At 37.0% G+C, this 25,296-nt stretch overlaps 1 long non-coding RNA gene across 1 annotated transcript; it reads right to left on the reverse strand.

Moving 5' to 3' along the window:
* Nucleotides 1-5,088: 5,088 nt before the first annotated feature.
* On the reverse strand, nucleotides 5,089-8,252 carry LOC110897067. The gene is made up of 3 exons (XR_002568411.2): nucleotides 8,033-8,252; nucleotides 7,209-7,262; nucleotides 5,089-5,215 (listed from the first exon to the last, which is right to left on the reverse strand). It is a non-coding gene; the product is annotated as an uncharacterized LOC110897067 (long non-coding RNA).
* Nucleotides 8,253-25,296: the final 17,044 nt, after the last annotated feature.

Here is a 25,296-nt window from a genome sequence, read left to right on the forward strand (position 1 = left end):
CTCTCATGTACCTGTATCAGCAAAGTCAGTTACAAGAGCCGGAATCTAGAACACTAGATGTTCCTACGCCCACCGTGGGTACTCACGATGATGAAGCTGGACCAAGTGGAACCGTTCATATACCGCCAGAGGAACCAGAAGAACCAGCTCCGTCGTTTGACGTTTCTGACGACTCAGAGGAGGAACCCGCTCCTACCTTTGAAGAGGAACCAAATGAGACATCAGAGGAGGCTGTTGATCAAATTGTTGATCTCGACATTTCAAATCTGGAATCGGAAGTTGTGGTGCCTGATACTGTGATGCCACGGACCCTGTCTTACCACCCTTCAGAACAAATTATCGGCGATCTACAGAGTGGTGTTAAGACGAGACATCAGATAGACCAAGCTTTTACATGTTTTTATTCATCTATTGCTGATATGCAGAAAGAAGTCTCACTTAAATGTTTTATTTCGCAGATAGAGCCCAGGACCTACAAAGAAGCATTGACCGAAGATAGTTGGGTGAATGCTATGCAGGAGGAACTGCAACAGTTTGAGAAATTGGGCGTCTGGAGACTTGTTGATCTGCCAAAGAACCAGAAGTTGATAAAAACGAAATGGGTGTTTAAGTGTAAGCGTGATGATCGAGGCGTCGTGGTAAGGAACAAGGCACGTCTAGTGGTCCAAGGCTTCAGCCAGCAGGAGGGAATAGATTATGATGAGGTCTACGCGCCGGTTGCAAGGCTTGAAGCAATTCGCATATTTCTAGCCTTTGCATCATGGAAAGATTTCAAAGTCTATCAACTCGACGTTAAATCCGCATTCCTGTGTGGCAAGATTCGAGAAGAAGTTTACGTGGGGCAACCACCTGGGTTTGTAGATCCACTAAACAAAGACAAGGTGTACCTACTGGATAAAGCATTATACGGTCTACACCAGGCCCAAGAGCCTGGTACGAGACTCTCTCGACCTACTTGCTGGACAACGGGTTCACAAGAGGAACAGTAGACAGCACCTTGTTCACAAAAGAAGAAGCAGGCCACTTGCTGATCGTGCAGATCTACGTTGATGATATAATTTTCGGTTCCACCAACGACGATTTGTGTAAAGAGTTTGAGAGAGTAATGAAGAAGAAGTTCGAAATGAGTTCGATGGGGGAGATGAAGTTCTTCCTCGGGCTGCAGGTAGAACAAATGCCCGACGGAATCTTCATTCACCAGTCAAAGTATGTAAAGGACGTGCTAGACAAGTTTGATATGACAGATTGCAGTCCTGCATCAACCCCCCTCGCACAGAACCATGGTATTTGTCCGGATGAACAGGGAGTGAAGATGGATGAAACGTTATACCGATCGATCATTGGTTCTTTAATGTATCTCACAGCTTCCCGTCCCGACATCATGTACCCGACATGTCTGTGTGCACGATATCAGTCGAACCCGAAGCAGTCACACCTGACGATCGTTAAACGCATCTTACGGTATTTGAAGGGTTGCCCAAGCATCGGCTTGTGGTACCCTCGTTCGGGTGATTTTACCTTATCCGGTTTTGCTGATTCAGATTTTGGTAGCTGTAAACAGAACGCAAAGTCCACCACTGCTGGGTGCCAGTTCTTTGGAACTCGGCTCGTTACCTGGCACAAGAAGCAAACTGCGGTTGCGCTCTCCACGTGTGAGGCTGAGTACGTCTCAGCCTCTAGCTGTTGCTCGCAGATCCTCTGGATCCAACAGCAGATGCGCGACTTCGGTCTGCAATTCTTGGATACTCCGATATTTGTGGACAATGAAGCGGCCATAAATGTTACTAAAAATCCGGTTCACCATTCGAAAACAAAACACATTGAAATCCGACACCATTTTATTCGAGATTGTCACGAAAAGAAATTAATACGGATTGAACATGTGGGCACCGATGATCAGAAAGCTGATTTTTACACAAAACCGTTTGATAAAAAGAGATTTTATTATCTTTTAAGGTTAAATGGGATGAAAAATCTGCAATCTGGGAGGGTAATCGAGTGTGAAGCCGAATTGGGCGGCGATCTGACTTGAACCGTATCGGGTTGTCAATTTTTGTTTGTATAGTTTTATTTTTTTTCTGCTTTTCGTTAAAAACAAAAACAAAAAAAATGTTTTGAAGGCGACGTTAAGAGATTATTTATACGAAAATTTATGTTTTAGTTTTAGGGGGAGATATTCGCAGAAAAATACAAAAACATGATAAAACCATAAAAAAATCCAAAAACATTAAAAAATGCAAAAAAAGCTGTGTAGTATAGGGGAAATGATAGTACATCAGCTAGACGGGCACAGTACGCTAAAGAATTGTAATGTAAAAAAATGCAATTAAGCAGTCTCGCTAAAGATGTGCCGGTAGGTTCTTACAGAATTAGTAGATCAGTTTGGGATATAAACTAAATTTAACTTGCGTTTTCGTGGGGAACACCTCCTGGATATATAGGTAACCCCTGAAATCCTGTTTGAAAGGTCCCGTATTCTGAGATACTAGGTCTTTATGCTCGGTGATATCTGGGGTATTATCCCGGGACTTCTGCTGTATGGAAATACTGACCTAGTCCCCGGATAATACTTTTTGCAAAAAAGCTTTGAAACATAAGCTTCACCCTCAGCATGCTGATGAAACAATAAAATTGATAGTCGCTGCTGTTGAAACATAAAAGATCCTCTAAAGGGGACCCACCAAAAAGTCGAGCCGTCATCTCTCTGCTAAACGGAAGTTCTGACCTGAGCTCTCACGGTTTCGCACCTAACCCCGTACAGATATCAGCCGTGGTATACTCACCTGTAAGACTGAATACTGGGATCCGGATACGGGAGTATATACTGAGGTGGGAACACACGTTAACGTTTAAGTCTCTAAAACACTAATCACGTATCCCGAACAGGTTGAAAATTTTGTGAGAATTTAAAATGGATCAATATACTGACAATCAACGCGAATTGCTTAATGCTTAAAATGAAATAAGCTTAACGGTGCTAGTGTTCTGTCGGCAACTGATATGATCCCCTAACACGCTCACAAAAATATTGTTTGTATATATTTCACTTTGTACAACTTTAAACCCAAAAAGATTTTCTTTTCTCATTTTATTTTCGACAACTGATACTGGGAATTGGAAGATCAAAGCCTGTGTGCAGATCATATCAGTGTCTGATGAGGGTTGGGTAAGCTGTGATTGCAAACAAAGATCTCGTATGATGTTTGAAAGATAAAATGTGCAAATGTTTGAAACGTTGAAAAGTTCATTAATTTGAACTGTTTTTGAAACCAAACGACAGAGTACTTCATAAAAACTGATCATCAAGGGCCATTAACTTGGACTTGGTAGGTCAAACAGTTGTCCAGGGTCATTAACTTGGACTTGGTCAACTGGGTGTCAGCATGTGAAATCAAAAAAGTTGAAAAAATGAATAAAAAGTGAATTTCTTAAAAAATTAATGTTGGTTCGCTTTTATGACAACATTGAGGTCCGCTTTTCTGTCAAAGTAACAAAGATGGGCCGCTCGTATGGTTGGTGTCGAATAAGTGGACCAGACCCCCATATAAATAAAACAGGGGTCCGCTTTTCTTGACATAACCCGGTTCTTTATCCGTCGTTGTCTCTGAGGCGATTTTGAGCAAACCTTCGTGTTCATCAAGATTTCTCTTTGTTTGAGCCCGTTTTTCTTCGATTATTGATAGATTCTTGTTCATTACATCATGGGAAAGGTAAGTACTCTCTCAATTTTAGTTCTTTCGTCTTAAAAAAATGTCTGTCGGTAGTTTAATATGAACTTTTCGTGTTTTTGAGTTTTAACTGTCATATTTGGTTGAATAGAATAGTGTAATCATGTCGTCTGATGATTCTGAGTATAGTGTTATGTTTTAATTGCTGTAATTTGAGTGTTTGATGTGTATTGTCGGTAATGGGTGGATTCAGTTTCAGATCTAGAGTGCTTTAGGCATGTTTTGTAGAAATCAAAGACACCCCTAGTCTCGGAATGTTGTGTAGAGTTTGATTTTGTAATCAATTTTAGGGCTTGTGCAGTTTTTGATAGGTTTTAGATTTGGACCGCTTTTACGAACAGATAACTTAGATCCGCTCATATGTCATCTGTAGGACCGCTCATAGTTACGATATTAGGTTCGCTCATTAGAACATATTTCAGGTTCGCTCATAAGATGTCAAGCAGGTTCGCTTTTAAGGCAATAATTTTAGGGTATCGCTTATTGGTACAAGGGACGGTTCGCTTTTTGTGTATTTTATAATGTTGGTCCGCTTTTTAGTCATCTTATTGGTCCGCTTATAGGGTTGCATTGTTCATGGTTCGCTTTTAAGTGTAATATCATATCTGGTTCGCTTTTATGGTAGTACAGTGTATGGTTCGCTTTTACTGTATATTGTTGGTTTGCTTTTTGGTCAAGTTTCAATGTAAAAATTTTTCTAAGTCTTTGATTGTTTTGTTGATGTGCAGGCATCAGCAAACGTGTTATTCGATCCAGTACACAACAGCTGCATTGATTTAGATGTGGAGAAGTGTCCGTTATTGTCAGAATTTAGCAGTATTTTGGACTACATGAATCGTATTCCAGTAAAGAAAGCAATGACTGACCAGAGACCGTTGTACAGATCACATATTAGTCGATTTTGGATGAATGCAACGTATGATGAGGCAAGCAAGGTGATTTCGTCAGTGGTGGAAGTAGATGGAAAGATAGAGACTATTCTGGTGACTGAAGCATTAGTTCGAGAAGTTATGAACTTTCCTGATGAGGCCAACTACCCCACAAGATTTCCGGAACGTTTGGTGAAGGGATGTATGCTGAGAATGGGATACAGAGGTGCTTTGAACACCGGGAACTACTTGAAGTCGAAGTTTCAAAAATCTTTCAAGTTCCTAATCCATTGTATTCTGATTACATTGAGCCACACAAAGGGTAGTTTCGACCAGATGAGGGATTACCAAATGAACATGTTGACAGCGTTGGTGTTGAATAAGAAATACAACTTTTCGCACATAGTTTTTCATTATATGGCGGAGAATATCACGTCGGATGTAACACCCCGACCCGAATAGGGCTGACGTGTCACTCTTACAGATATCAAAACTAAAAACCAATCCATAACATTAAATAAAATGTCCTAATTACATTTATTACATTACTGAAATAAAGAATCTTGACCAACAACTTCCTAACGCTCCTCACTGAAATCCCAGATCATCCCATATTCCCTGCAAAACAAATAGGAAAAACACAAAAAGAAATATACGACTGAGCCAAAAATTGCTCAGTAACGGAGAAATCAACAGTACAAGTAAAGTCATGTCAGTGGAAGCAAAACAGAACAGAACTGAGACTGAACTGAAACGGTCATTGACACGATTACTGAAAACAAATGCAGGCACATGACTGATGCAAAACTGATACACGAACCGATCTGAAACTGTAACGAATACTGATACGAAAACAAAAGTAATTGATATACATCACCGATACTAAACCCACCATAAAACTGATGTTGAGACTGATACATCGTTGGCCATGATGACTAAAACAATTTATCTTGTATAAACGAACTTATTTTATAACATCATTTAACTAATCTAGTATTCACATAAAAATATTTTTCTGGCCTATCAAATGAAACGTTTGAACAAATTAAATACTAATAATTATCTAATATTTTGAACAACGTTAAATAATACTATTATTGTCAAAACAAGATACTTGGCAAAACTATTTTCTTTTGAATAAACGTATGAATTTAATCAATAAAATAATTATCAAATTTCATAGCAGATCATTATTAGACCAGATAACTAATTTTCTAACTCTGAAAACTTGCATTTAAGAAATAGAATAATTCAAATAACTTAGATCTCAAAACGTAATACTTATGATAATGTTGTAGACCGGCATGGGAAAGCAATACATAAACGAAAACAAATACGTGAACCGAAACATTTTGAATACCATTTGGAATCCCCTAACCTTTAAAAGAAAAGAACTGTCGGAATAATCATCTTTAAATAAATGTTTGGATTAAGATTATTATCTATTAATTCATCATACTTCATAAGTGATTATATAAAAATAATCATTTTTATTGCTTTGGAGGTTTATATTCAATAACCAAATGATCGGATAACCTAAGCTCAAAGGTAGAATAATTTAATTCTTACAAAACTCATTAAACCGATCGAGAGAATTGACACGAAACAAAGACAGATTCAACGACAAGTATAGAACAAAAATTGAATCAAATACTGAATACAGGTACTGACAGATATAAACTATACGTATAACACGGAATCGAAATCCAAATTGAGACTCATACTAGGACGAAACTAATACAGACACTGAGTCAAAACGGACATAACTAATATAGAACATAATCGGATACTGAACATATCACACATATCAGAACATATACTGAAAATAATCGGAAGCATAACCCGAAACATGATCGGAAGCATAATCAGACGCGTACAAAACATATCAGACATATCAGAAAAAATACTGAACATATTCACATACAGAAACATATACTAACTTACACGACATATGTATATCAACAGAACAAATCGTGTAACACAGAAGCACCCAGAGCTACACACAAACAGACTGGTACACAGCTAGCTAGTCCATGCACCTATGAGATGGTGAGTGTGGCGTGCACCCATTATTCCATCCCCAGATAAACAAACTCAAACACAGAGCTAAGATCGATCTATACGCCTCTAGTGGCCAAGGTGCTACACAAGCACAAGCTAGAGACGCCGTGAACTTTCATTACGCACTGTCACGATAAGTGCCATGCCGTTGACGCCCAAACGACAAGCCAGACATGCTTGGGTGACAGAGTACGTATACTAAGGTCTTGTAAATAATTTACAACCAACTGACAGGAACATGCGACCGTGAGTACAAGTCTGAGGTATGGCATGCTACGACTCACTAGTAAACAAACATATACAATTTGACTCATATAATGTATCACATATCAAACGAGCACTAGTATCAAATCCTGAAAATCAAACTTTGAGACAGAGACAAAGATCCACACGACAAAGTAACGGATACGATAAAGATGAATACTATGATGAGAAGACCAAAGAATCTATACCCGGAAATTAAACTAAGATGAAAAGAAAACAAAATCCGTACCAACGAGTGACGAAAAATAAAAATTATACTATGGTGTAAAAGAAACGGAATCCGTACCTTAGCCAAAAGAAAAACATAATCGCTCGACTCGTCCTTGACGGGTATGCAAACCTATAGTTAAATATGCTTCACATTAATTTACACATCTTATATGACTTTATCTATTTGGTCTCTTCTGGCGACGATGATTTTTCTTATATATATAGAAAAGAAATTGATTCTTTATCAGCAAATATGTATTTGGATTAACATAAATTTTAAATACTAAATTATTCACTAGTAATTGATACTCCAACGTAATGAGATTATAATGGTTGGGAAATATTTTAACTACATTCAAACCTTTTGCTCATATACATTTTACTTATTTAAAATAAATCTTTGATATGAAAATTACATATATATTCATTCTAGGTTCATCAGTAGGTGATTAGGTTTTGGAGGGTTCGAGACATGTTGGCTAAAGGTCAAGGGTCTTTAAACTAGTTGATTTCAAACATATTATTAAAGGATGATGGTTATAAGTATTCTTATTATCATTTTAATGAGTATATTTCCAAGGGTAGTTTACCAGGTCGATGAAAAGAAGACTAGCAATCATGTAGGTACATGTAGGCTAATAAGTGTTCCAAAACTAGATATTAAGGTTCCAACTAATAGAGCGATTGAATTGGTGAAACTAATTCGTATAATAAAAGCATACTAACCCATCGTATGTGGGTTACCTAGTAATGCCCAGACCAAACTATTACTATTGAGCGGGCATCTTAATTATTACGTTAACGTAATTAGTAAAAATAAAATTACACTTTAGCCGTCAAAGAAAAAAAAAATAATAATTATCACGTCTGAGACTTTATAAGAAGGATCGTAATCCTCACCTCATATTCGAACCACAGATAGCGAGACAGCAGCAGTATTTCACCTTCACGGTTGCGTGACGGCGGGTTTCGTGACGGCAGACAGCGGTGCTATGTGACAATGATTTGTACTGATCGATGGAAATCTCAAGCGCCTAAGAGGACGCGATAAAAACTAGAGTGATTGAGGGGCAAAGGTTCATAAAGATAGATGGAAACCATGTATAGCGACCCAAATTTGAACGAGATCAAGAACCAGAGGAAAATATGGCAATTTAGTTATGATAATTTTGACCTTCTATATCTATTAATTAAAACTACCATAAAGAAACGTTTTGACCACAATAAATTTTCAAATTAATTCCTTTTAATTAATCATTAAATTACGTGTGTACAAAATTATATTTATAACTTTCAAATTAATAGTAAAAAAAAATAATTTTTTTTATCTAATAAACCAATCGAAATATAGTTAGATTCTTATACAATTATCATCATATCATTATTGTAAACTTTTGAGATTATTGTAAAATTTTGAGATTATTGTAAATTTTTGGGATATTACAATTCTACCCGCCTAAAAAAAATTTTGTCCTCGAAATTGTTAAGTATGAACGGCGAACATATTTTTAACATAACGGATACATAACCATCATAATAGATTTAGATACAAAAGATTATTATACTTTACTGATACGAAATTTTTATGGTGTCAAGTAACCGAGGACTGAATCGAGTGGAATCGAAATCCCTACAAGCTCAGACAAAATTAAACATATCGTATAATAGAGTACTATGACTTAAACGAATTCAAATAGCGAGAATAGACACAAGTCCTCTAACAGTGGTGATACGAAACGGATAATGAATTCGTTTCGAATTGAACAATCTCTAAGGACATGAGAACAATAATAGAATCACTCTAAGGTGTAGACATTAAAAGAAAAAAAAACTCTAAAGTAGTAGACATGTAGCCTTAAGAACAAAAGTTGTTTATTTATTTATTTGTAGCTTAATAAGAAAAAAAATGATCCACAGAAGGTTTAAAAGAGGTGGTGATTGTATTATGAAGTATATATAAATATTGCTCTCCATTTCCATGTCATCTATCACTTAAAGTTTTAAATACTAAACTAGCAAAATATACATTTAGAGTTCAATGTATTTACTCATTAGATTTCGAAATTTTCATGTATGCTTAATTTATACTATGTGTTTCTAGACGGAAAGGTCAAACAAACATATAAATCCATTTAATCTTATAAAATCCATTTTAAGGTTTATAGGATTAGATTTAAAAAAAAAAAAATCTTAATAGCCAGTTTTTCCCTCACATGGATCATATATCATACTATCAGTTATGTATTTATTTCTTAAAAGTTTCGTAAGTATTAAAGCTATATCTCTAAAAAAAACCCTCTCTCGAAATTGTTAAAGTATGGATGATGAGAAAAATCAGATATAACGGTTACGAAACAGATATTAAACATCATATACTCATATATGAAACATACTAAAGTGTGGAGTACTACGATGGTCGGTAAATGGATACTAAACAAATCCAAATTCAGAAATAACAAAACAAACAAAGTGAGATTCAGAGTTAAGATACAAACAATTTCGGTTACTAAGAAGGGGTCTTGTCCTCCATTTCCCTTATACATAATAGATTCATGTCGGTCCAGCATAGCCTCGGGTTTTTGTTTGAATTACAAGTCTTCCGGAATCAAGCGTGGTAGATAGCTCCCAACGTGTAGCGGATGACAGTTGCATTCCCCAAGAAGAGATACGTGGAAAATATTATGGATGTGCGATAACTGGGGTGGTAGTGTCAAGCGATAAGAAACTTCACAGACTTTGTCAAGAATTTCAAACGAACCAATGAATCTAGGACTAAGCTTCCCTTTGATTCCAGAACGACACATGCCTCTGCAAGGTCAGGCTTGAGGGAGTACCTGATCACCAACTTTAAACTCCAATTCCTATATCGACTCTATGGTAATCGAATATGCTCATTATAAGCACGTAAACATGTAACATTAAGCAACGGGAAAGGATCTTGCGAAAGACTTAAATACACTAAAAGACTTAAATACACTGGAATCTTAGAATTTTAAACATTCGGATAGACATCAATCTACATAACAGGAATCCAAAAGCACACATATGTACCTATAATTCACGATTATGTTCATGACCATAATTGTCAATTATCTTACAACTGTGCCCTAACGGTCCTCCCGCCATGCATGTCAATGACATGATTAATTGGAAAACAGGCAAAGTGACGATAAAGAAATCCTAGTCAAAAGGTAAAATTCTAAGACATAACGAAAAGATAACTTAGATAGATGTGTCGTTACTGAGGTGAAACACCACCTGAAAAACACATGGTAGCAGGGTTCTTATGGCGCGCAATGGGGTTCGTTCAAAGTCATACTCACTTCAGCTGTGTAATCCACCATGTTCCGAGTCATTCATGAAATCGATAGCGAAACGGAAATGAAGTTAGCATAATTATCCGATAGAGTCGAGGCACTGAATACACTAGTAGGAATTAATAAAAGAATTCTCTCAAACAGATGGATCAAAAGGCCTAGAACCAATGAATATGAAAATTAACGAAAGTGGAAATCTTAACCCAACGTCTACCCATTATTACCTCACAGGTTAAGTTTTTAATGTTTAAGTTTTCTACAGGAAAGAGCCTTTGCTCTGATACCATAATTGTAACACCCCGACCCAAATAGGGCTGACGTGTCACTCTTACAGATATCAAAACTAAAAACCAATCATAACATTAAATAAAATGTCCTAATTACATTTATTACATTACTGAAATAAAGAATCTTGACCAAAAATTCCTAACGCTCCTCACTGAAATCCCAAATCATCCCATATTCCCTGCAAAACAAATAGGAAAAACACAAAAAGAAAAATACGGCTGAGCCAAAAATTGCTCAGTAACGGAGAAATCAACAGTACAAGTAAAGTCATGTCAGTGGAAGCAAAACAGAACAGAACTGAGACTGAACTGAAACGGTCATTGACACGATTACTGAAAACAAATGAAGGCACATGACTGATGCAAAACTGATACACGAACCGATCTGAAACTGTAACGAATACTGGTACGAAAACAAAAGTAATTGATATACATCACCGATACTAAACCCACCATAAAACTGATGTTGAGACTGATACATCGTTGGCCATGATGACTAAAACAATTTATCTTGTATAAACGAACTTATTTTAAAACATCATTTAACTAATCTAGTATTCACATAAAAATATTTTTCTGGCCTATCAAATGAAACGTTTGAACAAATTAAATACTAATAATTATCTAATATTTTGAACAACGTTAAATAATACTATTATTGTCAAAACAAGATACTTGGCAAAACTATTTTCTTTTGAATAAACGTATGAATTTAATCAGTAAAATAATTATCAAATTTCATAGCAGATCATTATTAGACCAGATAACTAATTTTCTAACTCTGAAAACTTGCATTTAAGAAATAGAATAATTCAAATAACTTAGATCTCAAAACGTAATATTTATGATAATGTTGTAGACCGGCATGGGAAAGCAATACATAAACGAAAACAAATACGTGAACCAAAACATTTTGAATACCATTTGGAATCCCCTAACCTTTAAAAGAAAAGAACTGTCGGAGTAATCATCTTTAAATAAATGTTTGGATTAAGATTATTATCTATTAATTCATCATACTTCATAAGTGATTATATAAAAATAATCATTTTTATCGCTTTGGAGGTTTATATTCAATAACCAAATGATCGGATAACCTAAGCTCAAAGGTAGAATAATTTAATTCTTACAAAACTCATTAAACCGATCGAGAGAATTGACACGAAAACAAAGACAGATTCAACGACAAGTATAGAACAAAAATTGAATCAAATACTGAATACAGGTACTGACAGATATAAACTATACGTATAACACGGAATCGAAATCCAAATTGAGACTCATACTAGGACGAAACTAATACAGACACTGAGTCAAAACGGACATAACTAATATAGAACATAATCGGATACTGAACATATCACACATATCAGAACATATACTGAAAATAATCGGAAGCATAACCCGAAACATGATCGGAAGCATAATCAGACGCGTACAAAACATATCAGACATATCAGAAAAAAGACATATCAGAAAAAAAAAATACTGGACATACAGAAACATATACTAACTTACACGACATATGTATATCAACAGAACAAATCGTGTAACACAGAAGCACCCAGAGCTACACACAAACAGACTGGTACACAGCTAGCTAGTCCATGCACCTATGAGATGGTGAGTGTGGCGTGCACCCATTATTCCATCCCCAGATAAACAAACTCAAACACAGAGCTAAGATCGATCTATACGCCTCTAGTGGCCAAGGTGCTACACAAGCACAAGCTAGAGACGCCGTGAACTTTCATTACGCACTGTCACGATAAGTGCCATGCCGTTGACGCCCAAACGACAAGCCAGACATGCTTGGGTGACAGAGTACGTATACTAAGGTCTTGTAAATAATTTACAACCAACTGACAGGAACATGCGACCGTGAGTACAAGTCTGAGGTATGGCATGCTACGACTCACTAGTAAACAAACATATACAATTTGACTCATATAATGTATCACATATCAAACGAGCACTAGTATCAAATCCTGAAAATCAAACTTTGAGACAGAGACAAAGATCCACACGACAAAGTAACGGATACGATAAAGATGAATACTATGATGAGAAGACCAAAGAATCTATACCCGGAAATTAAACTACGATGAAAAGAAAACAAAATCCGTACCAACGAGTGACGAAAAATAAAAATTATACTATGATGTAAAAGAAACGGAATCCGTACCTTAGCCAAAAGAAAAACATAATCGTTCGACTCGTCCTATGCAAACCTATAGTTAAATATGCTTCACATTAATTTACACATCTTATATGACTTTATCTATTTGGTCTCTTCTGGTGACGATGATTTTTCTTATATATATAGAAAAGAAATTGATTCTTTATCAGCAAATATGTATTTGGATTAACATAAATTTTAAATACTAAATTATTCACTAGTAATTGATACTCCAACGTAATGAGATTATAATGGTTGGGAAATATTTTAACTACATTCAAACCTTTTGCTCATATACATTTTACTTATTTAAAATAAATCTTTGATATGAAAATTACATATATATTCATTCTAGGTTCATCAGTAGGTGATTAGGTTTTGGAGGGTTCGAGACATGTTGGCTAAAGGTCAAGGGTCTTTAAACTAGTTGATTTCAAACATATTATTAAAGGATGATGGTTATAAGTATTCTTATTATCATTTTAATGAGTATATTTCCAAGGGTAGTTTACCAGGTCGATGAAAAGAAGACTAGCAATCATGTAGGTACATGTAGGCTAATAAGTGTTCCAAAACTAGATATTAAGGTTCCAACTAATAGAGCGATTGAATTGGTGAAACTAATTCGTATAATAAAAGCATACTAACCCATCATATGTGGGTTGCCTAGTAATGCCCAGACCAAACTATTACTATTGAGCGGGCATCTTAATTATTACGTTAACGTAATTAGTAAAAATAAAATTACACTTTAGCCGTCAAAGAAAAAAAATAATAATTATCACGTCTGAGACTTTATAAGAAGGATCGTAATCCTCACCTCATATTCGAACCACAGATAGCGAGACAGCAGCAGTATTTCACCTTCACGGTTGCGTGACGGCGGGTTTCGTGACGGCAGACAGCTGTGCTATGTGACAATGATTTGTACTAATCGATGGAAATCTCGAGCGCCTTAGAGGACGCGATAAAAACTAGTGTGATTGAGAGGCAAAGGTTCATAGAGATAGATGGAAACCATGTATAGCGACCCAAATTTGAACGAGATCAAGAACTAGAGGAAAATATGGCAATTTAGTTATGATAATTTTGACCTTCTATATCTATTAATTAAAACTACCATAAAGAAACGTTTTGACCACAATAAATTTTCAAATTAATTCCTTTTAATTAATCATTAAATTACGTGTGTACAAAATTATATTTATAACTTTCAAATTAATAGTAAAAAAAATAATTTTTTTTATCTAATAAACCAATCGAAATATAGTTAGATTCTTATACAATTATCATCATATCATTATTGTAAACTTTTGAGATTATTGTAAATTTTTGGGATATTACATCGGATGTTAGAACCTGGAGGTATCCGCGTTTTGTACAAATGTTGATTGATCGTGCATACCCTGGGATTAATAGAGACATTCAGGGTGATCTTCTTGTTCAAGCTCACATGTCTAATAACACTTTGAAGAACCTGGTCAAATATCATCCTAATCATCCAGAGCCTGGTCTAGTGATTGAAAACTTTGGATTACTTAGAGATGCGAACTATGTGGATCCCGATCCTGAAAATCAGCAAAATTGGAGAAATCAAGAGGAAATGAAAGAGGCGTTGTATGCTGTAGAGTTGAAAATACTTCAGAGTTTCAAATCAACCAAGAACGAGTGGTATGTAAAGGAGTCAGGACGCAGACGTAGATTTGCAACTCCTGTAGCTGAAGGTGAAGGTTCTTCTTCAAAACCAAAGAAGAAACAAAAGAAGAAAAAGCAAACAATGTTAATTGATGAATCTGATGAAGATATTTCTGAGATGAATGTTGAAAATGAACAAGAGATGACTGGTGCTGAAAACATTGTAATTGAGACAGATTTGTTTACAACAGAAGCATATTTTGTTGATAATGTTGTGGAAACAGTTACTTCTGATGTTCAAAAAGAAAAAGAGAAGGTGATAGATGATGTTGAAGGTGACGACGTTGATAAAGACACTACTAGTTCTTCTAGTTCGTCTGAATATGAAGTGATTGATGCAAAAGAACGTGAAAGACGAATGAGAGAAGAGGTAGAACAGGAGAAATTGATTAGAAAGAGGAAGAGGGAAGAGAAAGAAGATGCGGCTTATGTACCTTCTCCGGAGCATGTTTCAGCGTCACAATCTACTCCGAGAGGTAAAAAGGAAGCTGCTGATTGAAAGAGAACTACACCAAAGATTAAAGTGTCGAAGCGCCCTCAGAAGATCATGCAAACGCATCCTACACCTCCACGTCAACCAACACCTCCACGTCAACCAACACCTCCACAATCTCCAATAAATCAATCTCCTCCCAGACAACCAACACCACAACAATCACCAAGACTACCTACTCCTCCATCACACTCAACACCACCCAGACAACCTACACCGCAACGACAACCATCTCCTATTTCTCAATCAACACCACCTCCACAACAACCATATTATACTTCACAAGATCTCTTTGGCACACCTCCACTCACCCAAGTACAACCTGGTTCTTCGAGTAAAGGTCTTCCGATACCGCAAGATAATCTACTAGACGTTGATTTCGACTTTGCAAACAATTCGCAAGTGTTGAAATTGGAAAAGAGAATTGAGGATGTGATAGCAGAGAATAAAAAGTTGGCGGCTGAAAGCAAAAAGATTGCTGATAGAGAAAGGACTCTTGCTGGTAGGGTGCAGAAGTTGGAAGGTGAAAACAAAGTGTTGACACAGAAAGTTGAAGCTGATCAGACGGAAATCGACATTCTGAAAGTTCGAGTGTCTGAATTAGAAGAAGAGAAGAATCGTCAAGAGAGTGAAAATGAATACTATAAGTTGGAAAAATAAAGAATTTACGTCTGCTAAAGCGCTACATGAACATAAGTTCTACATGCTGAATAGAGTTGTGGAAAGCATGTTAGGGATGTCAGTGGAACAGAAATATGAAGAGTTAAAGGTAGAAGATCTGCGTGCTGAACGTCAAGCAGAAATGGAAAGGCAGATGAAAGATAAGGGTAAAGGGGCTGCAGGAAGCTCAGCTGTGCCTGAAATGTCTATTGTACCTTCGATGGTAATCGATAATCCTGAGCCTATATCTGCAGTTCCTGGCTTATTCGAAGAAGAAACTCCAATGCCTAAATTAATTGGTGGCGAAGATGAAGAGGATGATGAAGATGATGATGAGGATGAGTTTGTATATTCTGCGAGCAGTCACAGTTCTAAAGGTGATGATGATGATGACGCTGCAGGAGGTTCAGGTGTTAAAGTGACTGAAGCCTCAAATGAAAAAGTCGTTGAAGATCTGTTGAATGACACAATCAATGAAGAAAGTGGTGAAGCTGAAGGTAAGGGGGAGTCGAGTAAGACGCAGATTGTTGAGCATCATGAGCCGTTGTTCGTGCGTCTAGAGGAGTATAAAGAAATGCTTAAAAATGTAAACCCTGAAATTCCCTTCGACTTAGAAGAGGACTTAGAATCGTTTGATATCAATAAACAGCAAGATTATAAGTATGACTATGTTGAAGATGCTGATATCTACGATAGAGTTGAGGTTGAAGAATGTTCGGATAATGAAGAGGTTCCTGAAGATACTTCGAAACTTCCAACGTTAATGGAGTTCTTTGCTGCTGAGAATAGAGATGAATTACGTCAGAAAGTGACTGAAGCGGTGAATGATAATGTATTTGAATGTTTGAGGAAAGAAGCTGAGCAGGAAGGCCAATCTAATGTTGATAAAGAAGGTCAATCGAAGGTTGAAGAAATTGATCATTCTAAATGGTTTAAAGATTCTCATGAAAGAAAATTCAAGAGGCCGCTGAAGTTCTTCCAACGAGATCGAAATGTTTCGCTTGGCGATATTATTAGTTGGGGTTTTCTTCCGCAAGTTAACGCTTTGCTATTCGAAGAAAATATGGCGTCCAGTCTTTTGCACGTTTATATGACATAATGTCATTACCGTGGTGGGACGTTGATGAATTGGCAAAGGTGAGAGTCTTGGATTACAAGGTGAGAAAGAATGATACCGCGATGTGGGGCTACATCAGATATGAACAATTGAAGTCATTTCGAAAGTGGAAGCCAAATCGTCCAAGGCGTGTTCAGAGAGTTAATCCGGAAACTGGGGTTGTAGAAATTATTCTGAATGTGAAGCCTCCGCGTACAATGAAGACAATTCCGATGCCAGAAATGGAGCAGGAATTTTATAAAGCCTTTATTGATTGGGTTTACAGTTGCAGGACAACCCAGGCAATAATCACGTACAGAGCTGGTGGAGAGTTGAGAGATATTCATGTTTACGACCCGATGTGGTTAGTTAATTGCTCAGCGAAAGACATCGAATGTCTATTCATTCACAAGATTCGCTACTCGCCAGCAGATAAAGAGCAAGCTCTTCAGTTTCAACGTGTTGTATCACTGTGTTTTCAGAAAGGTATCAACTCTGAAAACAAGTGGAAATCTTCGTGGTGGTCTTTAGACGAGAAGATGAAGAAGAAAGCGAAGCGTGAGCGTGAACGTGAGAATCAAACGATGGAAGAAAACAGAGGAAAGTTTATGAAGCATCAAGAAAAGGAAGAGAAAGCGAGGAAGATAAAGAATGAAAAGATCAGAGTTGCGCTGGGTAGAAAGTCAAAACCGAAGGAAGAGAAATTCAAAGCTATCTGAAGACCAACATTCAAGACAAAGATTGCGGCTTCATCCAAGGGGGAGTTTGTTGATGCACAATGTCTAAAGCCTGCGTCTTTGTAATGCTAGTTTCATGTATAGGGTCCAGATAGGTCATTTTGTATAAGTCCAGGGGGTTAAACTGTAATTTTATGATTGTGATGTTGTAGGTCCGCTTTTGTGGCATGTGTCCACAAAAGCGAACCAGCTTAGTTGTCTGGTCCGCTCTTATGGACATGTCACATGAGCGGACCGTGTAGCCTATATATACCCCCTGTTGTCATTTCACTTGTAACGTTGTCTGAGATCCCACGTCGAACTGCTGTCCGTACAACAAGTGTTATCAAGTGAAGAAAAAGTATTTTAAGTGTGAATTCTCTGTTTCTACTCCATTCTTTTACGGTTTTCTTTGTATCATGCTGAAAATGTGTTTCCGCCACATTTTCAGTAAGCACTAGCTCTGATTGACTCACTCGAGAGGTCAAAACTGATCCTACAGTGACTGTAGTGATAGACCTTTAAACAAATTAAAGGCCTATATGTGTTATTGTTTATCGTATTCGGTCATTCCTTCCAATCCAAACAAACCCGAGATTTCAGGAATGGGAGTTGTCAAGTCCTATGGTACCATTACCTACTAACGGGCGGCATGATCGGTGTTAATGAATGTACATTGTATAATTTAAACAAACCAAATGTCATACCAAAATGTGAGCATGTGATGAATAATTGTACTAAGTATGCACACAATGGGCATACATAGCATAAAATGTAATGTAAAACAATGTACTAAGTACGCACACAATGGGCATACATAGCATGAAATGTAATGTAAAACAATGTACTAAGTACGCACACAATGGGCATACATAGCATGAAATGTAATGAAATCATGTACTATAAATGTACTAATGAACATAGTAAGTATATGATGTGAAAGCATGAAAAGCACGAAAGTAACAAGTAGGCACATGTGTTTCACCCCAAAACAGTTTAGAAAATAGTAAAAGATGGGGTTCAATGTACTCACCTGAGATTGCTTTGAAGTTCTTGTAAAACAACCAATTAATGCTAGAGATCACGGATATCAAATGGCAACTAATATAGGTAACTATGTTAATATACCGGACCTAAATCGGAGGATTTGGATAGGATGAGGGTTTGTAAACCAAACAAGTATGGGGACTCGTGTAATATGGTTTAACAAAGCCTCCATACTAAAATGAAACCTAACCTAAGTGCTTACGACCCATTACGACCCGTTTAGGTAGCTTATGCTACCTTAACGCGTCGTTCGCGTAAAACGCGTTTGGAACGCCTAATGTCGTGACCATAAGGTATAACCTCGGAAGGTTATTCCCTATACAACTATGGTCACCTAATGTGGTCGGATCCTAATGATCGACCAAATGGGTCGGGTTCGAAAGTATAAGCGATTGTTTAGATCGCTTACCTTACGACCCTATATAAGCACTATACTAAAAGTGACGAGCTAAGCATGTTAGAATATGCTTAACTAAGTTTAGAAAACAGGTTTGGTATCAAAACAAACGGTTTTGATACCCACGAGTAGTTTGGTTACAAAATACGCAAGAATGTGCATTTTGGCCGAAACTACGACTCGTCACTGAGCCTAGATAACGTGGTAATCAGTAGGTATAGTCAATACAGACTATAACCATCGTGATCACGCTCACGTTATGAAGTTCCAACGAACTTCGTGTTGACCATAGGCTAGTCAACGCAGAAAGTCAAACAAAGCTTGACTTTTGGACTCGAAAAGCTAATAAAAGAGCGAAAGAACACTTACGAAGGGTCCCCGATGTCACACCTGGCCGCGGTAAAACAACGAAAGCCGCGGCGGAAACGCCAGGGAGGTGAGTCGCGACAGAATTATTGTTTCAACAACCATGGCAAATAAAGTTTTGTATTATTAAAATTAAAGTTACATTGTCTTTGAGTTCAAACTAAACTAACATAATAACTGTCTTTTAAGTCACTAAGGCCCGAGTCCGCCTAAGTGAAGCACAAACACCATCATGCATTAACACCTGAAACACATGTAAAAATAGGTACGTCAGCCTAAAAATGCCTGTGAGGTAGATAGGTTTTGTTTATGCAGATTCATGACTTGTATTTAAGAGAAGTGTTTAATAAAATGTAGTCATGAACCTTGTAAAATGCTTTCCTTTATAAAACCATGTGAAAATCAATGAAAATCAAATGATGATGAAATGATAATGCATGGTTAAATAAATAACCAAGTAAAAGTGAATTTGGATAAAATGTGTACTTTGTAAAACAATGTCTTGTTCTTGTATAAAATGTTTCATGTCTTGCCCAAGTGATTCATATAACGCAACAATGTATAATACTATAAAAGCACTTATATATAGGAAGTACCAGCGGCGTATCCACCATGCTTTTATCATATAACACATAGCCCCGTTACATAAGTCACTTATCAATAACCAACCAAAATGTCTTGTTCCATGTCAAAAATGTGTATGTGTAAACCATGTACAATGTCATGTGTGAAATGTTTCATGTATAACCAAATGAAATGCATAGCAAGTAGGAAATCATCTACTTAAACTATGTGATGATGTCAATGTATAAACTGTGTCATGTATGGTGAATAACTAGAAGCTACTCAACCCCATAGATAATATACAAAACAATGTTTTTGAATAAACCTAAGTTTAAATCAAATGTTATGTTTTGCAGAAAAACAATGCTTTATGATTACAAACATTTATGCAGTAATGTTAATCGCATACATTCAAGCCTTGCGACTGTGGCGACAAACCCTTAAACGAATTAAAGGTTTATCTAAATTATGTTGTCGGATTCTGTCATCCCCAACTTCCAAACAAACCCAGGAAGTCGGAAACGGGAGTTGTCAATTCCTATGGTACCATTACATAAGTCCGAGCGGCGTGATCAATGTTAATGAATGTATTATTGTCCCGATTGAACATACCAAATGTCATAACCAATGTAGCATGTGAAAACCATGTACTAGGAATGCTAAGTAAACATGCCTAGTAGAAATGTTCATGTAAAACAATGTGCTAGCATGCTCAGTAAACATACATAGCAGAAATGTCATGTAAAACAATGTGTTCCATATGCTAAGTAAACATATGCAACAAATGTGTAACAAATCAATGTGCTAGCATGCTTAACATACATAGCAAAACATAGTGAAAGCATGTACGAAATATGTACTAGGTGAAACTAACATGTTTATGTCATAAAAGCATGAAATGCACAAAAGTAACACGTATGTACATGTGTATCACCCCAAAGTATTTGAAAACGGTAAAAGAGGGGAACTATGTACTCAGTTGGGATTGCTAATTAGTCTTGAGAATAAGACCAATTTAAGCTCCAAGTATCACGGAATCAACCGGCACCTAGTATAGGTAACTATGTTAATAATCGGCTCCTAAATCGGGAGATAGGATAGAATGAGGTTCTATAAATCAAATGAGTAATTGAACTCATATGGTATGATTTAATAGGCCCTACATTCTGATTGGAAAGTTTACCTAAGTGCTTTTGACCCGTTTCGACACATTATGGTAACATAAGCCACTATAACGCGTCATTAGCGTAAAACTATGTTCGGATGGTTAACTATGTGCTATGCCAAATCTTACATGCCCAATAATCCCTAAACATGTTACTAAATCAAATTACATGTCAAAAATATGTTCACATAATCAAAATACGGATTTTAGCTTCAAAAGGGCATTTTGGTCATTTACTATGGGCATACAAGCTAACTAGCAAATGACTAACCAATGTCACACCCCGGCCGCGTATAACATGCAACCGCGGCGGAAACGCCGGGGAGTGTCGTGGACAGAATTAAATTGTTTCATAACCATGGCATACAAGTTGTATTTTATTTATAAACAAAGGTGTTACATTGTCTTAGAAAGAGAGTACGGAAATCAAAACATAATTATGCTAGTTCAACTTCATTTTTAGGCTCTAAGGCACAGGTCCGCCCTAGAATCATGATCATCGCCCTATGGAATAGCTCCTGAAAACACATGTGAAAGTAGGTACGTCAGCATAAAAATGCCTGTGAGATACATAGGTTTTGTGAAAATGGGATTCATGACTTGAGTTTTAAAGAATGTTTAATAACAGTCAGTCATGAACCTTGTAATTTGTTTTGCTTTGTAAATCATTTGAAAAACGATAACATCAAACGATATGTATAGATAAGTGCAAGGTTAAACGAATAACCAAGTAAAATGAGTTGAATAAGATAAGTTGTTTGTGAAAATAATGTCTTGTGAAGAATATGTTACTTATGTAAAGTGTAATGTGTCTAAACTGAAATGACTTAGATAACGCCACGATATGTAATATTATACAAACATTTATATATAGGAAGTACCAGCGGCGTATCCACCATGTTTGTATCATATTACATACGCCACGTTACTTAAATCATTTACCCAAACCAATCCACCATGTAAGTTGTTCATGTGTAAACCAAACGTCAAGTGTTATTGTAAATCATGTCAAATGTTTATGTTCAAATGTAAACCACCAAATGTATATGTCAATGTCGACGTGTTTATGTTCAATGTAAATCAGGTAATGTGTAATCCCAAAATGTATCATGTATGGTAAGCGAAATGTATCAACTTAAACCATATGCACAAAACAAGTCGTTGAAGTAAAACGTGGTTTAAATCAACGTTGTGTTCTGCGGAAAATGCATGCTCAATTGATAATAACATTTATGCGGTATTGTAAACTATGCATACATCCAAGCCTTGAGACTGCGGCGATAAACCCTTAAACAAATTAAAGGTTTATCTAAGTTATGTATATCGAATTCGGTCATTCCTTCCAGTCCTATCAAACCCAGGACTTCAGGAATGGGAGTTGTCAATTCCTATGGTACCACTACCTACTAACGAACGGCGTAGCTAATGTTAATGAATGTATTGTCCCATGTTAAACAAACCAAATGTCATAACAAAATGAAGGCATGTGCCCATATGCTGAGTAAACATATGCAGCAGAAATGTTCATGTAAATCAATGTGTCCATATGCTGAGTAAACATATGCAACAGAAATGTTTATGTAAATCAATGTGTCCATATGCTGAGTAAACATATGCAACAGAAATGTTTATGTAAATCAATGTACTAAGTACGCACACAATGGGCATACATAGCATAAAATGTAATGAAATCGTGTACTATAATGTACTAACAACATAGCAGGCATATGATGTGAAAACATGGAAAGCATGAATGTAACAGGTAGGCACATGTGTTTCACCCCAAATCAGTTTGAAAAAAAAAAAAACAGTAAAAGAGGGGTTCTATGTACTCACCTGAGATTGCTTTGAGTTCTTGTAGAATAACCAGATAATGCTAAAGATCACGGGATATCAACGGCACCTAATAGGTAGCTTATGTTAATATACCGGACCAAGTCGGAAGGATCGGACAGTACGCGGGTTCGAAAACCAAACGAGTATGGAGACTCGTGTAATATGGTTTAACAAAGCCTACATACTAAAATGAAACTTAACCTAGGTGCTTACGGTCCATCACGACCCGTTTAGGTAGCTTATGCCACCTTACGCGTCGTTCGCGTAGAACGCGTTCGGAACGCCTAACATCGTGACCACAAGGTATAACCTCGGAAGGTTATAGCTATGGTCACCTAATGTGTTTGGTCAGGTCCTAACGACCGACCAAATGGGTCGGGTTCGAAAGCATAAGCGATGGTTTAGATCGCTTACCTTACGACCCTATATAAGCACTAAACTAAAAGTGACGAGCTAAGCATGTTAGAACATGCTTAACTAAGTTTGAAAACAGGTTTGACATCAAAACAAACAGCTTTGATGCCCACGAGTAGTTTGGTTACAAAACATGCAAGAATGCACATTTTGGCCGAAACTACGACTCGTCACTGAGCCTAGATAACGTGGTGATCAGTAGGGATGGTCACTATGGACCATAACCATCGTGATCACGCTCACGTTATGAAGTTCCATGAACTTCGCATCGACCATAAGCTGGTCAATGCAGAAAGTCAACAAAACGTTGACTTTCGGACTCGAAAAGCGAATAAAAGAGCGAAAGAAGACTTACGGAGGGTCCCCGAGTGCTAATCAAGATCCAATAGCTCAGGTATGAAGCAAAAGCATCAACTTAGAGCATTTAGATCTGATTTGTGGGTTTTTACACAAAAAGGGGGGGGGTATTTATAGGAAAAGTGGAACCGTTAGGATCGTTTTATCGAATAACGTGCTTTGATCTCGTGCGTACATGTGTCCAGGGGTTAGATTCAGTGTACTTGACCCTTGGCCCTTCATTTGGGTGAAAAGGCATCGTCCTTTGATCGAACGAAAGGCCAGATTCTGCATTAAATGCAGAATCTGCTGTCAGACATGTTCACGCGGCCCGCGTGAAAGTGGGTGCAGGTCTTACGCGGGTCGCCTAGCCCCGTCTGATCTGCACCACTTGCAGAATTTACGTATTTGGTCCCTGTTGCGTGTTTAAGCTATTTCCAGCCCCTTTAAGACCTGTAAAGTTATCTTTAAGGCCCTAAAATGATGCCTAAACATTGTAGACATGAAACATGCCCAAAAATATGTCGGATGTCGGTTCGTTTGGCCGTACGATCGCGATGTTTGCTTAATTACGACGGAATGCGCATAAGCACAAAAGACGATCCAAATGACGCGACGAATGGATTTTTCTCATGCCAAACACTAAGGCATAATATAAGGATGCTTACATAAGTTTTTGGAAGTCCGGATGTATTCAGAACGTAAGTTATGCGCAAAAGTGCAAACTTGTGCACTTTTTGACACTTTTAGTCCCTGAATGACCCAAAAGTTTATTTTAGCATACCAAACCCCTCAAAGCCTATTTCTAAGCTATGCAAAGGATATTTATGGTATGTTTAACTTATGGACATGTTCCGGAATGTTCGTTACAGTTCAAATTGGCATACTTTCGCAGTTTGTCAAGTTTAGTCCCTGTAAGCGAATTAACTTGTTTTTGCTATACCAAAGCCTTCAAAACTTATTTCTAAGTTATGTAAAGGTTATTTAAGGTACGTTGAGTATATGTTGATGTTCCGGAGTATTTGTCGCATTAAACTGAGTACGTTTATGCACTAGTTAGCGTATAACTCTCCAGAAAGTGATGTAGAGTTTGGAATTGAATAAAAGTCAGAACATGAAAAATGTAATACACAATGAAACAAACATTGGGATCAAATTACATTATTTTATTGATAATTGAACTGTTCACAATGATTACAAGCACAAATGTTACAGTCTCCCCTACTTGTGGAAATTTCGTCCCGAAATTTATTTAGAGGAAACTGATTGAAAAAGATGCGGATATTTTGCTTTCATTTGATCTTCACGTTCCCAAGTAAACTCGGGTCCACGCTTAGATTCCCAACGAACCTTGACCAAAGGAATGCGCTTGCGTTTAAGCCACTTGACTTCACGTTCCATGATTTCTACCGGTTTCTCAACAAACTTCAGTGTTTTATCAACACGAATTTCGTCAAGCGGTATGTGGAGGTTTTCATCAGCTAAACACCTCTTGAGATTGGACACGTGAAAGGTTGGATGAACATTTCCAAGTTCAGGAGGTAACTCAAGTCTGTAGGCTACCTTACCGATTCTTTCGACGATCTTGAATGGTCC

This window comes from Helianthus annuus, chromosome 12, assembly GCF_002127325.2.
Source record: "Helianthus annuus cultivar XRQ/B chromosome 12, HanXRQr2.0-SUNRISE, whole genome shotgun sequence".
Taxonomy (NCBI): Eukaryota; Viridiplantae; Streptophyta; class Magnoliopsida; order Asterales; family Asteraceae; genus Helianthus; species Helianthus annuus.